The sequence below is a fragment of the Hemibagrus wyckioides genome, linkage group LG06, assembly GCF_019097595.1.
Source record: "Hemibagrus wyckioides isolate EC202008001 linkage group LG06, SWU_Hwy_1.0, whole genome shotgun sequence".
Lineage (NCBI taxonomy): Eukaryota > Metazoa > Chordata > Actinopteri > Siluriformes > Bagridae > Hemibagrus > Hemibagrus wyckioides.
Genome location: NC_080715.1, coordinates 6,121,283 through 6,134,608, shown reverse-complemented (window position 1 = coordinate 6,134,608; position 13,326 = coordinate 6,121,283).

The window sequence follows — 13,326 nt, the reverse complement described above, 5'->3', positions numbered from 1 at the left end:
GTAATCTATACCCTCTGCCTTTAAATACCCAGTTATACACTTATACACCAGTTATACAACTCTGTTTCTAAATACCCGGTAATACTCCCACCCTACCTTTAAGCACCAATTACCCATCCACCCTGCCACTGAAATAGCCAGCAACAGACCTGCTCTGCCACCTGATACCCAGAATCATAACAACCCTGAGTGCAAGTACGCTGCATTACTCCCACACTCTGCCTCAGTCAGGATACAGTCTTAATCTGCCATTAAATACCTAGATATTCCTCAAATCTGCCTCTAAAACCCCAGTGATCTTCTCACCATACTTCCAATAGCCAGTAACACATGGACTCTACTGGATATCCAGACCTGCTTTGCCATTTAATACGCACTATCCCCACAAATTCCCAATTATATGCCCAGTCTGCCCTACCCCAACCCTACCCCAAAACACCCACCAATATCTCCACCCTGCCCACCAAAAAACAAGCTAAGAATCCAACCTACCCACAAATACCCAATAATATACCCACCCTGCACACAAAACAGAACCAAGAACCCACCATGTAGGCAAGTTCCCAGTAATATGCCCACCCTGACCCCAAAACGCCCAACAAAGAACCCACCCTGCCCCCAAAACTCAGTAATATGTCTACCATGTCCCCCAAAAACACCTAGCAAAGAACCAAATCTACTTACAAATACCCAATAATGTACCTACCCTGCCCACAAAACAGAGCAAGGAACCCATCACTTGCACAAATTCCCAGTATTATGCCCACCCTGCCCCCAAAACACCCAACAAAGAACCTACCCTATCCCCAAATACCCAGTAATATGTCCATCATTTCCCCAAACACCCAGCAAAGAACCGACCTACCCACAAATATCTAGTAATATGCCCATCCTGCCCGCAGCTACACATTAATACGTCCACCCTGCCCCCAAAACACCAAGAAGGAACCCAACGTTCCCACAAATGCCCAGCAAAATACCTATCCTGCCCCAAGTTCCCATTAATATGCCAGTCCTACATACCCTATCCCCAAATATTCCTGCCCCATATATCCAGTAGTACACTATCCACCTTGCTGCTAAAGACCAGGGTAACTTTCACTTCATCCGATACTCTAGAAGTGATCTGATATATCTGGAAGCAATTCAAAGTCAGGATAATGTTTTTTTAGTTTGGGGAAGTGAGTGGGAGGGGAGAGAAAGCGATAGTGTGTTTGTGTGTTTGCTTGGTTGGGAGGAGTCTAAACCCTGCATCATCTGGAAAGGGGAAATGATGTTCTGAAGTACGTGCAGGTTTAGATTTGGACCAAGGTATGTCAGGAATGCAATTTAGCATCAAAGCCATAAAAGGTATCCACCGATAAAAGGAACATAGATTATTTTAGTTGGGATGGTTCTAGAAGAAAAAAAAAATAGCTCCAAAAAAGCACACAGGTCCAAGTTGACTTGAAAATGCCAAGTACGTACTACACTGATCATTTTGCCAAGGCATTGTAAAACATTTTAGAGAATCCGTCATCACTCCTTTGGACGTTTGAACATGGAAACGTTTCATTCAATTCATTGTTGCTGTTGGAATGAAGCCAATGGTTTGAATTTGGAGTTCCTTCACTGGAAAGAAAGTAGCATGCTGGAAAAGTGAGAGGGACACTGAAAAAACAGAGCCGGCTGAGAGGAGATGGTCCACCGAATCAGCGTGCCTCCAGCTGACTGTAAGCAACAGGTTCAAGATATTCTTTGAGACGCATTTGTCCTGTGCTCAAGGAGCTTTGGGAGTTTACTCTCCATTATAAACAATTAACAAGGTCAATAGAGAAAAGATTGAATTTGGTTCCACTGATCTATTCGTCTTTCTGTCTGTCATTCATTCGAATATTAGCATTAGCAATGTTGTGTATCGTGTACCTTTTGAAGAGCTAAACATTGTTTTTTACAGTAAAGATCTCTGAGTCTGGAGATGGGGGTTGAAGAGCGCCTCACTCTCAGCTGCTGTCGCCTCTTGCCACACAGGGCGATCGGTCTAGATCTGGATCCTTCCAAACATCTAAATCCGTCTAAATCTGAGAAGGCAAAGGCTGGAGACATTCCTCCACCTCCTCCTCCCCCTCTTCTGCCCCTCTTTTCTTTCTCTGACCTCTTCTAGCAAAGGGATTGACAGTGAAAGCCACATTGCCTCAGCTGTCCTTAGCGTTCAGCACCCGCCATGTTTTCTACAGGAGACCCTGCACCTGTCTGAGCTGAAACTCCACTCCACGTTGTAAAGAAACCTGGAAAGAAAGGGTGACATTTAATGGGTTAAAACCAAGCACCCAGACAAAAGAAGTAAAGTTTTATATTATTTATATTTCTATTTTGGTAGACACCCTTATCTAATAACTTACTTGACATATTATTATTATTATTATTATTATTATTATTATTATTATTATTATTATTTATTAATTAATTAATTTATTTATTTATTTATTTATTTATTTATTTATTTATTTATTTATTTATTTATTTTTGCACATGCTTTCAGATTACCATTAAGGGGGAAATTACTCTTATTGCAAGAATTATTATTATTAAATTCAATTTTATTTTATTTTATTTTATTTTATTGCACACCAATATTACTTACTACACTTAAGACATTTTTTATTTAATTAATTGTTTTAGGTAGAAATTTGACAGTCTCCACTTTTTAAATCTCTCCTTATTACACCACATATTTTTTTTAAAACCTTATCCAAATAATGACTAAAATTATGGGGGATCAGATCTTACAGCTACGAATTAACCCTTTAAATTAGACGAACCCTTAAAGCGCAAATTCATTTTTTATGAACAATTCCTGTGTAAGATTCTTTAGTTGAAAGAATACTTTTGGTGTCCTTAAGAATTATAGAGCCTTTTATTCCTGATGTGATTTTATTTTTAAATAAATTTGCTTTTAATTCAATTGACCACCACAATAAATAAAATGAATGAAAAAATAAATAACAAATAAATAATTTTATCCATTTTTAAATTAATTCATTTTTTTCCCCTCAGTTGTTTAGCAACAAGTGACGCCTGGTCACAGTGTCGAACTATGTACAGGTCTCAGTAACTCGCTGTTACTATTATGAGCTTGATACCGTTGAGCTTTGCTTTATAGCTTGGGGTCTCCCTGTAGGTTTAAAGCGATTACATGAACCCTGGTGTTTGTTTTTTAAGAGTAAAATTACATTTATATTTCTGACATTTAGCAGATGCCCTAAACCAGAGCGACTTAGTTTATCTCACTGGTCAAGTGCCTTGCTCAAAAGACCAGCAGTGGCAGCTTGATGGACCTGGGATTCAAACTCATGACCTTCTGATCAGTTATCCAACGTCTTAACCACTACCACAAGTCTGTGATCATGTGAAACTTGTTGATTCTGTTGCTTTGTATAATTTGTAGACTGATTAGATGATGTGTGTGTGTTTTATTCACTGATCGATTCAATTCCCGCTTCTACACCTTATGTGGAGTTTGTATGTTCTTCCTGTGCTTCGAGGGTTTCTTGCTGGTTCTCCAGTTTTCTCCTTCAGTCTAAAGACATGTGTTGTAGGCTGATTGGCATCTCTCGAGTGTCCATAGTATGTGAATGTTCACAGGGTGTCCCATGCTTTGTGCTCCGAGTTCCTTGGAATAGAATAAGTCGTTCAGAAAATGGGAAAAAAAAAATTATGTGTTTTATAAATGAGCTCATGTGAAGTATTTCTAACCAACCTGGGCTTTGATTTAGGTTTAATTTCAAAATATTCAGATTCAGTCCAAAGTTGTAGTGACAATTGACACCGTTTGTTAATGTACCGTTTGGATGCCCTCTCCCCTCGTTGGAGGAATTATACAACTCTCGCTGCCTCAATAAAGCCAGCAGTATCATTAAAGATCCGTCTCACCCTGGTCATCCACTGTTTGAACTGTTACCATCAGGCAGAAGGTATAGAACAATCAAAACCAGAACAAGTAGACTGAAGAACAGTTTTTACCCTAGAGCAGTACAAGTATTAAATGCTCAGTGAAATTTTTCCAGGACAATTATTTTCTCCAATATGGAGATCTATGGGTTGGATAATATTTGTCTTCTCATACAGTATGCAATATGGGTGAAGTGCAATATATGCAACTCCCTTGTGCAATATTTTGGTGCAATATGAGTAATTGTTTCTTGTGTAATTTATGTTAAGTGTGTAAAGTGTAATTTGTGTAATATGTGTAATATGTGTAAAGCACCTAATTTCGTTGGACATGCCACAGGTTCCAATGACAATAAAGATATACTCTATTCTATTCTATTCTTCTATACTAATGAAACATCAATGAGCATACCGTATGTCCAATTAAAAAAAAGTAAGCGTCCAGCAGAGAGTTTCTCAATCCAGCCCTAGGGCCAGTGAGGCAAGAGCGCATGACTTTGATACTGAAAGATGGAGTGAGGTTTCATGTGCTGTTGACACACGAGGCTGCATTAAGATCCCTCGCTGGAGGCCAGGGCAAAGGAAGTGTGTACAGTAGCGGAGGAAGTTCTGCGAAAGGTAAAAGACACTTTCCATGACACGTCGCAGAAGGCTAGATGAGTTTCGACGACATGCCGAAACGATTGCAAATCCATGTGTAGTTTTTCTAACAAGAGTAACTGTGTAGTGCTAAATAGATGATACAATTCTGGATATTGGTGCCACTGAGTACCAAAAAACTGCTTACTCACATTCTGAAAACTTTATTCTAATGCATCCACTTTATTCTACCTGCAGATTCCTGCTAAATATATTCCGGGTTTTTGGTATTTAAAGAATCCAGCTTGTTTGGACATAGTGATTCTTCCCACAGAGATCTATCATGCTTTATAACGCTCCTATAAGAAGCTTCATTGTCCTCCTCTTTTGCTTTGTCTTCTTCTTCTTCTGCTTCTCTTCTTCTTCTTCTTTATCTTTGTCTGCTTATTTTCTTTTTCCCCTGCTTTTAGTTTTTCTTTTTCTTCTTCTGCTGCTGCCTCTTGTGTTTTGTCTTCTTCTGCTTCTTTTTCCTTTTTTCCTGCTTCTTCTAATTCTTCTGCTTCTTTTTCTTCATTCCTCTTCTTCTTCTTCTCCTTGTTCTTTTATTCTTTTCCTCTTCTTCTCCTAGTTATTTTCTTCTTCTTCTTCTTCTTCTTCTTCTTCTTCTTCTTCTCCTGCTTCTTCTTCTTCTTCTTCTTCTTCTTCTTCTTCTCCTGCTTCTTCTTCTTCTTCTTCTTCTTTTTCTTCATTCCTCTTCTTCTTCTTCTCCTTGTTCTTTTATTCTTTTCCTCTTCTTCTCCTAGTTCTTTTCTTCTTCTTCTTCTTCTTCTTCTTCTTCTTCTTCTTCTTCTCCTGCTTCTTCTTCTTCTTCTTCTTCTCCTGCTTCTTCTTCTTCTTCTTTTTCTTCATTCCTCTTCTTCTTCTTCTCCTTGTTCTTTTATTCTTTTCCTCTTCTTCTCCTAGTTATTTTCTTCTTCTTCTTCTTCTTCTTCTTCTCCTTCTCCTTCTCCTTCTCCTTCTCCTTCTTCTTCTTCTTCTTCTCCTTCTTCTTCTTCTTCTTCTTCTTCTTCTTCTTCTTCTTCTTCTTCTTCTCCTGCTTCTTCTTCTTCTTCTTTTTCTTCATTCCTCTTCTTCTTCTTCTCCTTGTTCTTTTATTCTTTTCCTCTTCTTCTCCTAGTTCTTTCTTCTTTTTCTTCTTCTTCTTCTTCTTCTTCTTCTTCTTCTTCTCCTGCTTCTTCTTCTTCTTCTTCTTCTTCTTCTTCTTCTTCTTCTTCTTCTTCTTGTTCTCCTGCTTCTTCTTCTTCTTCTTCTTCTTCTTCTTCTTCTTCTTCTTCTTCTTCTTCTTCCATCTTGGCAGATGTAATGAAGCTCTTTGGAAGCCTCTAAGGGGTAAATCCCCCTCAATAAAATCAGCACCTTCACACGACTCGTATTGAAGGATCCACTGGGAAGGGAGAGCTGGAGAGATGAGACTGCATGTGTTTAATCTCTTGTTTGCTCTTTTGAGCTTCATAAAAGCACCAGCTCCTTTCTAAATGATATTTTTTTTTTAACGTTTGAAACAAAAGTAAGAATATTACCCTTTAGAACATATTTGCATATGCTGAGTAACTTCTTATGAGCTCTAAAAGCAACACTATGCCTGTATGTGTAAACCAGCTGAAAGTGAGGACTAAAACAGGATCAGGTCCTGACTGTGTGTGTAATTGTAGTCATTAGGATGTAAAGAACATACGATCTGTACAATTACTCTCGGAAATTATAGCCTTTCACTCCATCTATGCATCCAGAACAGGAGTCGTTTTTTATTTTCGCTGCTTGGGGTTACATATGATCCAAGATATTTAGATTAGCAAATACCGTGAGGCACTAATATCAAGTGTCTATGTGCTTGAATGTCAAGAAACACTATAAATACAGTGGGACTTATACACCAACAAACATGTTTAAGGCTCAGGCGTTTGTGTCTGTGTTCCTGACCCTCAGCGTTACTTTATAGTTAAAATCACATTATTACTGAAATGGGAATGATGACATCATAGTATTGCTGAAATGGGAATTATGACATCACATTATTGTTGAAATGGGAAATATGACATTACATTTTTTACTGAAATGGGAATCGTGACAAAACATTTGACTAAAATGGGAATTATGACATCACATTTTACTGAAATGGGAATTATTACATCATAGTATTACTGAAATGAAAACTATGACATCACATTTTTACTGAAATGGGAATTATTACATCATAGTATTACTGAAATGAAAACTATGACATCACATTTTTACTGAAATGGGAATTATGACATTATGTTATTACCGAAATGAGAATTATGGTATCACATTTTATTGAAATTGGAATTATGACCGCATTTTACAGAAATGGAAATTATTACATCACAGTTTACTGAAATGAGAATAATGACATCACAGTATTACTGAAATGAGAATTATGACATCACAATATTACTGAAACGAGAATTTTATATACAGGTAACTTTATATACTGTATGTTACATAAAACACACAGTAAGTGTTGTGTTAATGTAAATGCATGATTTTGAAGCATTGTTGAAGTGAACACAACAAAAATATATTTAAAAAATATGTGTTAATGTTTCTATGGAGGATCCTTTAAATATTCCGGGGCATTCTTTGTGCTGTAAAAATGCTGGCTCTTATAGCTGTTATAGCTCTTATAATCTCGGGTGGCTAGCATCGTTTAAGCTGTTACTATGTACACTGAGATGATATCTTGGGTTTTTTTCAGAAGATATTCTATTGTGTTGTCCATTCCACCTCACTAATGCTGATGCTGCTCAACTTACCTAGCTATTAGCTATCATTGACTTGGCTTCACTGTTGTGGCATTGTATTTAGATAAAGATTTAACTTTAACCTGTTACCATCATACAGCACCGTCACCTCACAGCCTCAGGGACCCTGGTTTAATCCTTGGCTTGGGTGAATGAGTATATGCATGTGTCCTGTGATAGTATGGAGTCCCATCCAAGGCGTATTCCCACTTTCTGCCAAGTGTATCCTGAGAAAGGTCCAGATTCACCGGGGCACTAAAGATCAAGCACTTATGAATGCTAGCTAGCTCGCCAAATCTGTTTGGAGTTTGCTATGTAAAATGATAGCGAGGCTCCAAACCCATACAGTCTGATTTTCAGAACTATTCTATTCTGACCAGCAGTCTGATTTTGACCAGTTCATGCTTTTTGTCATCTAGACGCAGCACTGGCTGTACATGAGAAGATATTTTTAGCAATGCATATGCAGTTCCCTTTCCTTATTCCAAAATCACTCCTCAAGACAAACCCTTGCAGGGACAAGAGAATAACCTTTACACAATATCCTTCCAGGCCAGCTGAGAACTTGAGGTTAACTTTAGCCACAGAGAAATGCCTTTTGAGTAGAACAGAGCTCCTTTCTACAGCTTGACTTGTCATCATGAGGGAACTTTATGTCTCCTTCTGTCTTCTGGTTTATTTTAGCAGTAATGAGTTAAGTTTCTATATTTGCCTGTTTTTGGGGACACCGGTGGGAATGAGGACACTGTTTAATAAGAGAATAAACACTCTTGGATTATGAAGTTTGCAGGAGAATAAGAGAAAAAGCAGAGCGTAATGTAATTGCGTGAGTAGAGTTTTGTCTCCCAAGCGACAGTTTTTGTGGGTCATGAATGTTTCTTCTCATTGCTTGCTTGTTTAACCCTTCTGAGGAGTTGGTTTTAATGGTCAGACAACACCAGTGGTCATGGTCAGGACTTCTAATACACGTTACATATACACTTTTCATATTTAGTCATGTTATTGATTCACCATTGTGTTAGAATGATCAGATAATGGTAATAACATTTACATTACATTTATGGCATCTGGCAGATCCAGAGTGACTTACATTTTATCTCATTTTTTACAACTGAGCAATTAAGGGGTTGAGGGGCTTTGCTCAGGCACGGTGGTGGCAGCTTGGTGGACCTGGGATTCGAACTCACAACCTTCTTGTCAGAAGTCCAATACCTTCCACATCCGCTTATAACCTTATCAGATACTAAATATGGGGATGTGGTAGCTTAGTGGTTAAGCCCAGATCCACCAGACTGCCACTGCTGGGCCCTTGAGCAAGTTAAATACTGACATTAGTATGTGAAATCTGCTGCAATTATTCTTATTATTAATTTTATTATATAATAATAATTATAATAATAATAATAATAATAATAATAATAATAATAATAATAATAATAATACATTATGAGTCATATAATTGCTGCTAGGCATCACATCAGTAAATAGACCGTAAATTAGTGTAATATAATTTATATAAAAATTAAAAAATTATATTAGATATAGATTATATTAGATTATTTTAAATAGTGTAATATAAATTAAACATTTAATTCTTCTTATTAAATGATTGTGATATTTATGTTTATTGCTGCTGTACACACGTCCTGTGTATTTATTGTCCTGCAGTGGTTGTGTTGTTATTATTGTCCACATGTTGTGTATTTGGACTTGCCATCGTTCCATTGTGTACAAGCTATTTACAGGAATGATGATAAAATCCCACTTGACTTGTTATTCATATTTTTATCATTAGTATTGATGGTTATAACTCAGATATGAGCTCTCCTGAACAGCATGATCATCTGATCATCTGGATGTTGAACTTTCCTGAGATCCAGGTAGGCTACTGTATATTTCCAGTCCTTTCTGGACTCTGATGAAAACTCGAATCAGTGTGATTATGACCTCCAGATTGGTCGAGAAAACCACACCATCCCTGCAGTGCTCTGGTTGAACTTTCGGCGTTTGGACTTTTGGACCCTGCTTTAAAGGTTAGAAAGGTTCCACATTTTAATCCTTTTCTTTTAACGCCTTTAGCCCCCTCCCCCATTCCTGCCCATGCCTGTGAAGCTCCGCCTCCAGGATCTAAGATGGCCTGTAGAGTAGAGTGACTATGAAATGATTTACAGGAGGCGCAGCCAAACATTAACAAGCCTTCTGGACCGGAAATAAACATCCAAACTGATTTCCTAGTGAATTAATTCGGTAGTAATTCAGTAATTCGTAATTCAGGTTCGGTAGTTCTTCAAGGTTATTTGTACAAGTAAGGAATAGTAAAAAAAAAAATGAAAAGGACAATTGCACTGTTTTAAATTTCATGTTGTATTAAGTTTGTGTATTTGATGTAAGATACATGATGCTCAATCAAGTGATATTAAATCATTTAACAAATAAAAATAAACAGAAGTTCCCCAGAAGTCCATGTTCTTGGTTTACAGCTGGGAGGAAAGTAGTTCAGTTCATGGATGCTGGATTATTTTTTATGTATTTATTTTTTCCTAAAGTATGCTCCGTCACTCATCCCCTCACTGCTTCAGTCATTTGGTCGCCGCACCCTGTCCACTCCATAAGGAATGGACTTGTAACCGAGTCTAGAGACAGATGGCTGCTATTTATAGGCTTCTGGAGAGGTGCGAAGTTTCTTGGGATCTCTCGGAGAGGTCTCAGCTCCTTAAGGGGCCAGTCGGGGCCACAGGCCACAGTTCCCCTTTAAAGCTCGCTCCTCAGCTGAGAGTATAAAAGGTATGGCTAAACAAAGCTGCACTTGGCCTTGGATGCTGTTTGTTTCTCCGTGAAAGCAATCTGATCCGCATCTCCATGGAGAAAAAACCCTATTATTATCTCTCGGTATTAATGATGTCACTAAAACACTTTCAGCATCTCCAGTCTTTCTTAATAAAGGCCTCTTAATCATGTCTTGGGCACGATGTCTTCGCAATGCGAACAATTTTAGTTCTATAAAACACTGATTCCAACATTTTGAGCTGGTCGAGAGTTGAAGTTACCCGAGAAGGCATCTATTTTTTCCCTTTTTAAAAAAAAAAAAAAAAATCATACATTTCACAAAGGTATTTCATAAACACTAGAATGTCTGGAGTAATTTTTTCAATAAATGTTTTATTTATTTATTTATTTATTTATTTATTTATTTATACGTATAATATTAAATATATTTATATTAAAATAATATTTCATTTTGCAAAATTAATCAGTAAATTTATAAGTATGTATATAATACATGTACAGTTTATTTATTTATGAAAAATATATTAAACATTTATTTACTTTTTTAAAAAAAAACTATAGAAAGTATTAAACAAAGAATATATATACAACTGGCCATGCTGTCTGGGTGGGCGGGGTTTTTTTCCCTCCCCTGTCAATCACAGCATCGCTGCTGGCATGTATGTGGAAGACGGTCACTCTTTTCCTCTGAGAGTGTTACACTGCCCTGTGACACAGCAAAAGATGCCTTTAGAGGCTTCACACCTTTTAGAGAAAACACATCTAATGGTGTCCGAAAGATGAACACACAGGAACACCACCACAAAGTCGTAAATTACAAGTGGGAAATTTTCTTCAAGTTGAAGGTGTGTCAGAACTTTGTCATATTGCTTGTAATTAATTAACAGAAGGTTCTCTGAAGAAAGTGACGTGAACACACATGATGACGTAATTACGACATCCCAACTCGTAAAAATACCCAAGAACTTGACAGGAGGACTTGAACACACAGAAAGAGCTGGGTGATGAAAGAGAAGTGTGAGATGAACAAACTGTGGATGATATATGGATATTATATAGAATATATATGATTTTTGTTCTGTTTCATTTATTTGTTTGTGTATTAATTTAATAATAATAATAATAATAATAATAATAATAATTATTATTATTATTATTATTATTATTATTATTATTGTTGTTGTTGTTGTTGTTGTTGTTATAATAATAATAATAATAATAATAACAACAACAACAACAACAACAACAACAATAATAATAATAATAATATATTATTTAATAATTATATTACTGTTATTATTATTACAATTTATAAAGATTATTATTAAAATATATTATAATTTTTCATAGTCCTTTCATATGTCCTTTATGAAAAGTTTTAAACCTTTAGACTCTGAGCAGTTTCACTCTTTGTGGAAAAATTCTAGGTTTCATTTTTAACAACCGACTCCTTCATACTCCCAGGACCTGTGTCATGCTGAATCACATAACAGGAAGTGAAGTAGTTCATCATTATCTTGTGATCAGTGTATCACTTTATATACATGACAATGTTTTGGGTGATTATTACTGTTTAAAAAAATATTACACAGAGCTCTTTGTGCAGATTTTATTGTACATTTGTTAATGTACAGGTCTAAAGCAAATGATTTGCATTCATACGCTAGTATTTACTGAGACTTTTTGAAATATATATATGAATGTCCAATGAGTTGGGTTCAGATTTTGTTGGAACTTTCATCAACAAGTATTCAGTTTTAATTTTTGTTAAGGAGAATGAATTTTTATGCCTCTTTATGTGACTTGTGACTAGTTTAAATGGGTCCTGAATGGACAAAATATCCATAATGAGTCAAAACCCAAAAACAACAAAAACACAATAGCTTAATGTTTGTTAAGTTGTCTTTATTTGTCAGATATACATTACAGCACAGTGAAATTCTTTCTTCGCATATCCCATCCTTGGGGGTTGGGGTCAGAACACAGGGTCAGCCATGGTGCAGCACCCCTGGAGCAGGGTGGGTTGGGGGCCTTGCTCAAGGACCCAACAGTGGCAGCTTGGCAGTGCTGGGGCTTGAGTCTCAATCTTTCGGTCAACAACCCAGAGCCTTAACCACTTGATCTAATGTAATATCAGAAACATCTCTGGTTGCTTCAAAAATAAATAAATAAATAAATAAATAAATAACCAACCTGCCTTCTACTGAGGAGAAATGAACCAGCGCAGTGCTGTCACCATGTGTTTAACATCAGAACTACAAAATTACTTTTGTGTGAACAGAATATGGGGCTCAATTTTTTTTCCTTAAATTTTTGATCTAAAAAAAACACATTTTTAATAATATATTTGTACATTTAGATGAATTTGAAAAGTCAGACTTTAATCTTAATTTAATTAGATGAAGGACAATACCACAGTGTTACTTCTTGTTCTTCTTGTATATTAATGCTAATTATAATAAATAAATGAATTATAAAAATTAAAATAAAAACTACCACTACTACTACTACTACCACTACTACTAAATAATAATAATAATAATAATAATAATAATAATAATAATAATAATAATAATAATTATTATTATTATTATTATTATCAATAGGGAGATTGCAGGGGCATAAACACTTAAGCAATTATTTTTTATTACTTTTACTTCATTATCCATAGATTGAATTATATATCCATGTTTACTACCAGAACCTATTTTTGATTTAAAATAATCATTCTACATATTACCAGACCATTGAAAGCCACGGAAACCAGTCAGACTTTCCCATTAAGTGACCAGGATAACCTTGGCTATTTTCAGCACTCACGTACATGCCTAGAGATGGTGGAAAAGAGTGAATGGAACATCCTTCAGGAGGCAGAAGAACATTGTAATATCCTATTTTTTGAACAGCTATATACTGTATCAAGTTTCTTCATTTATTTATCTCATGTAAGCGCTTTATCTCTCTCAGGGGTCAGAGTGGAGGTCGTGGTGGAGCCGGAGTCAGTCTTGAGAACACTGGGCATCAAAGTGAGAAAGTTTAACTAGGATGGGAAGTTTGTCCATCACAGGGCATCAGTAATACATGATCACACCTATGAGCAATAAAGCCAAGCCTATCTTCCATAGGTTTTTGGGAATTGGGAGGAAACCAGAGATCCAGGAGGAAACCCACTCAGAGGCGGTGAGAAGATGCGAAAGTAATCCAGAGA